We start from the raw sequence: 6000 nt of genomic DNA on the forward strand, positions 1-6000 counted from the left end.
CGGAGGATGCCACGCTTAGAGGACAGTCGGTGAGCATATGTGCGATAGTCTGCACGTCGGCGCCACAGGTACACCGAGCATTCTGTACATAGCCCCACTTCTGCAGGTTGTTCCATGTTTTGACAACCTTTGCTCAGGTTCAATTGAGAGTTGCCCACTCTTCCGGAAGAGTTCAAAGCCTACTGGAAGATCTTCTTTCGGTGCCGGAAGAGCCTCGTTGTTGTTGTCGTCTTTGACTGACTCATTCCACCAACGCATGCTAGTGCTGTTCATCCGAGGTCTAGGACAGTGGCAAAATTCTTGTGGCACTTTTTGGTGTCCAAATAGGGGATGGTGGAATGTAATCGTTCTGCTTGTCTTATTCTGTCTTCACTATTGCCTCTCGACAGATATGCGGCAGAGCGATTCCACACATTCTGTAGACAGAACTATTGAAATTAATATAGTAATACGATTATCAGATCAAATAGTGTGTGTAAATACGAATGAGTGTTATTTGTAAAATTGAAAAAGTTAAAATATTTCTACACTTCTAGGACGAAATTTTGGAAATTGTAAAACTGAATTTCACATGAAAACAATGGTATCTACGTATTCCTCGTACTTTTAAGATGATTATATCCAAAAATTACGAAAATCGATAAGGTAGAAAATTATTTATTAAAGAAAATAAAAAATAGAATTTGATGAAAACGATCGTAAGACGAAGGAGAGTTCAAAAGGGAGGTAATTTTCTGTTTTGATTTAAACTAGATGGCACCAATTTTTCACCTGCTAACATGATTAAAGTTGTTTTGTTTAAAAATTCAGTAATATCCAGGTAATTTTGACTGCATAATTTGGAAGCTACCATTGTAACTTATTAGAATTGACAAAAAAATCAGTTAAAACATTTGTTTTTTATCTGAAAATTTCATTTATCGACTACAAAATCTCGTCCCAATTCTGTAGAAGCACCAAATATTTATTTAAAATAGTTAATTACAATAGTTAATTAAAATGGATAAAATTTAAATAAACATAAGTTTTAAAATTCTATTTTAAAAAAAATTATTTAGTTAGAATAAAGTAAACAACTGCTAACGTGAGTAAATTTTATTTTAATTGTATTTTATTTGTGCACAAAGACTGACTTTGCATGACTATTTTCCCAATCCACACTCCCAACGTTTGAACTAGCCCTCTTGCACATCTGGTAATAATGCCAGGTTTCTGCTACTAGCTAGCAGAAATTAAGTTTGCAAACTTTTTTTTTTTTAATAACATATATCCCTTCTTTGCAAGAAATAAATTAAGAGAAAGAAAACAAAAAATATGCAAGAGAAAAGTGAAAATGAAAAAAATTCGCGGGCAACACTGTTTTTTTTTAATGTTAATAGGTTACTGTTTGTCAGAGTTTTGTGGTCAATCGAGGATAAGTGTTAAAATGTACATCTAGTTAATTTATATTAAACAGCAGAAATGATAAAACTGGGTTATGTTTGTCACAGATGACTGTATATTGTCCCCAATTAATGGTCAAACGATGGCACTTATAAATGTAGATGGCACCCGAATTGAAACTAGCTTCTGCTACATTGACAACATGTTAAACGTTGATGGTTGTTGCGAACACTACATTTCTGTTCACTATGGTGTAATAGAAGTATGTAACAACAGCAGCAACGTCCCAACAAAACACAATCATGATTTTTAATCTATACTTAATTTTAAAGCTCAGCACTGATTTGTGCAAGCATTTAACTTCCTTTCTGACTTGTCTTATTAGAAGCCATCTCTCAGACGAACTGACTACATAACAAGAGATGATAAGAAGGAGTGCCCGTTAGACTCTTCCTTTTTTCAGCCAGGAACCCACACAGCAAGCTGACTCATTCCCATAACACAGTGGTTAAAGTACTTGGAAAAATCAATTGTAAAAATGATATTCTCCTGAAGTTGAAGGTTCAATTCTCAGTGTGGACGACCGTGTGGACGAATCGCAAATTAATCAGGACTTCTATCCAGTCATGGCTGACAGAACGAGAGCATGCTACCCCTGTGAAGTAAATAAAGGGTTCTGTTTGAAATTCCGTCCAAATTCCTGAGTTCAACAGAAACCTCCCAGAGTTCAACAAGATACACCTGAAGAAGGTTGGCGGTTACATCAACTGAAACGTTGTGAAAATGGCACTCAAGATGAAAACAGTAGTTTGACGAATACGAATAATACGAATAATACGTATGAATAACCAATCCTCGTCTCCAAAATTCAGAAACGTAATTCAGACTTCTATTCTCATCTTTGTTATTCCTTCCACAATGTTCCGTACATCTTTTCAAACTTGGAAATGTTCATGTTGAACTGAGGAAGCTATACAGAAATATGAACTGAACTCTTTTTCGTTTGTTATCCATGGGGGTAGATTGTTCTCGTCTTGTCTTGTCAGCCTTAACTAGCTCGAAATTTTTAATATTATGTTAGTCTTACTTATTATTGCCTGTGTTGAGGATTTATATTTCAACCTCCAAAAGATTGTCACATCACACGTGCATGTATTTGATTTGGGGAATGTCTTTTTTTTTTTTATTCATTATTTATTATTATTTTTTTTTTCTTTTACCCCATACAAGGCACAATGCCACTTTGGCATAAGAGGCTACTATTATGAACCAAACTTGCAGGGATATTATGGAGGGAGTTGAGCAGCGAGATGCCTGTTCACATTACACTTTGAACTTTTGCATGTCACTACAGTCAGGGAAGCAGGGGCCCAGGATGGAATTTTAAAATTTAGCAGTTCAAGGAAAGAAATTATTAGAGTAAAAGGCTTTCCGGCATCTAGGGATCTCTACAGTGTAAGTTAAACCTTGGTACATTTTGTCATGTGGCCGATTCGTCGGAGTTGGGGGATGATTTAGCGTCAAATTAGTGCTTCATCGTCATAGTCAAAGTTTTTTTTTAAATATTTGAAAATTTAATTAAGTAAACGAAGATATTTTTTTCTTTGAATAAAATTGAAATAAAAATTATTAAAAAAAAATCAGTTTGATTTAAAAATAAAACTTAAAAATAACTGTGTTTATTTAAAGTACTGTTACATATGGAGTAAACACGACTTATCTCCCTTTGACTTGGTAGCTGCCACCGTCACTCTTGACTGCAACCTCCCACTACTGTTGAGTGATACTCTTTTTAGTAGTAAACTGCTTTGTTTCTATTCAGTGTAAATAAATTCCTCGTTACGATACCACATGCGTTTCGTCTCTTTAATGAATGTTTCACTAACAAATTACTAACATGATTCTAACTAATATTCACCTGTATCAACCCATAATATAAAAAGAACAACACAAAATACTCAGTCATCAACAACGAGATTATATTTTCACATTGTTTTTCTAAATTAAAAAAAACTTTCAAATATTTTAAAGATTTTAATTCTTTAAAAAAATTAATAAAATAATTAACAAAACAGTTTTTAAAAAACATGATTTTTTCCTTAAAAAAAAAACAGTTAAATTTATATAAATATTAAAATCTTTTAACTCTGTTTATTTATACCACAACGCAAAAACAAACAAAATTCAGTCGTCAACAACGAGATTATATTTTCATCTTGTTTTTCTTAATTCAAATAAAAAAGAACAGTGTTTATGTTACCGTGGTATTTTTTAAATAGTATTTTCAAGTTAAATTTAAGTTGCAATATATCTTTTTTTATTATTAAATTGTATGGGGAAAGTACAGAATAGTTACAAAACATCCTCTCCTTCCCATGTTAAGAATGGCTTTCTAAATAATAATGTGATTGTTTCAGCATGGTAACATAAGTGCATAGATAGCAAAAGAACTTTAAAATATTTTTAAAGTTTTAATCCTTAAAAAATTAATTAGAAAATAAGAAACCAAAAAGAGTTTTGCAAAATCATGATTTTTCTTAAAAATACTTAAAGTGATATATTTTCATATTGTTTCTCTTCATTTTTTTTTTTTTTTTAAGTTATTAAATCTTTATAAAAATGTCACTGGCATGGTTGATGCCGAATTATCCTTCCGCCAAATCAGCCAAGCTGAAACGTCCTATTCCCTGTTATCTATTAATACTTTTACTATTTATTGCCATATACCAAAAAAAAAAATCATCTTTCAGGACGCTTCACCACCAAATCTACACAACTTCTCCAGTTCTCTCGATCTCGTATGACAGTTTGCAGGTCCCGAACACTTTCCAATCCTGTGTCCTGGAGCAGGTTGCCAATGTAGGTCATTCTTTTTCTACCACGGTTTGGGTGTCCATCTGTTGGTATCCAGAGAACTAGCTTGCTGGCTTCCTCTTCACTGTGTCTCATGCAGTGACAGGATACTCTCATCTTTCTCTGCTGTACTTTCAGTGATACTGGTGGTAGGTCACCATAAAACTGTTGGTTTGCTGCGTGGTTCCTCCATGATGTATTGGGGGCCATCCTGAACATCCGTGTGTAACAGCCATCCGGTCTCTTCTTCAGTGCATTTGTAAGAGTCCATGCCTCAGCAATGTAGAAAAGGACAATAATAAATACAGAGTATCCAAAAAGTCACTGAACTTAACCCTGATTTTGGTAAAAAAATTTCACAACTTGCGTACGTTGTTCAATGCAATACTTATCTTCAATAAATTTCCAAAATATTACCTGTAAAATATCTGAAATAGAGAGAAAAAAAATAATCATTAATGGTAAAAGATTTTCAACCCTTCAGTGACTTTTTGGACACCCTGTACTGTTACTATTTATTAATAAATAGTGCTATTACTTATTACCATATATGGTAATAAGTTAATAAGGTTAATATTTCCGTTTGAAAAAAAAACAATGTGAAGAAAAAGAAACTATATAAAAAAAGTTAAAGAAACTTGGATGCATTCAGTTTTTAACTGGGTAATTTTTATACACTATATTTTGTATATCATGAATATGTATATGTGTTTGAGATAGGCAGAAAAAAAATGTTTGCCAAAAAGTGTTTTGGGAATATGCACGTAATGTTGTTCTCTGAATGAATAAGGTTTTACATTATATATTATACTACTAAGCTCAACACATGTATTGAGCACTGTGGAATTAAATACTGAACAACTATAAATGATACATCATATCACTTATAAAATTTCATGAGTAGAGTTTCTTTCCTAGAACTGTCCATCTATGGAACACAATACCACATGTCTGCTTCCCCACTAACTATAACATGGTTGCCTTCGAATCCAATGTAAATAAATTCTTGTTGAGCTGTCCTCTTAGATAATCTGGTCCTACCTAAGTTCCACTGTAACCTTGTCATCTCACTATCCACTTAACATTTCATCTTTATCATAGAGTGGCCTCTGGGCCTTGATAAGTGCTGATTTCCCTAGTAAATATATATATATATATCTTTTAATAGTATAGTATATATACTTTTCATGTATGATGTGCGTCTCTGATAAGTTGTTTGGTCTACCTGTACCATTAAACAAAACATGTGTAAGATATATCAAATAAAATGCCATAAATGTGATTATATATGCTTGTGATGTTTGAATTGTTTACAACTTATATATATATATATATATATATATATATATATATATATATACATTCAAGAACGTCTGATTGAACATGACAGAGTTATTGTTTTTCCAATTTTTCTGGATATCTTTTCCATTCGCCGAGCAGTCTTTTTAATTTTAGCTGGCATAATGTATAAAATTGCACCCAAACATTGCTGTTCAGCATATTCTTAAGTGCTTTCTATCAATTCATCCGATTATCATCAGGAGCGATTGTTGTTGAAAAAGAAAACAATGACAACAACACCAACAACAATCGCTCCTGATGATAATTGGATGCACCAATAGAAAGCGCTTGAGAAGAACACGGCTAAACAACAACTTTTAGGCGGCATTTCATACAACATGCCAGCTGAAATTAAAAAGAGCACTTCGAGAATGGAAAAGATATCCAGAAAAATTGGAAAAAGGAATAACTCTGTTGTGTTCA

This window comes from Euprymna scolopes, chromosome 21 (genome assembly GCF_053919585.1).
Source record: "Euprymna scolopes isolate OS-2025 chromosome 21, ASM5391958v1, whole genome shotgun sequence".
NCBI classification, from domain to species: domain Eukaryota; kingdom Metazoa; phylum Mollusca; class Cephalopoda; order Sepiida; family Sepiolidae; genus Euprymna; species Euprymna scolopes.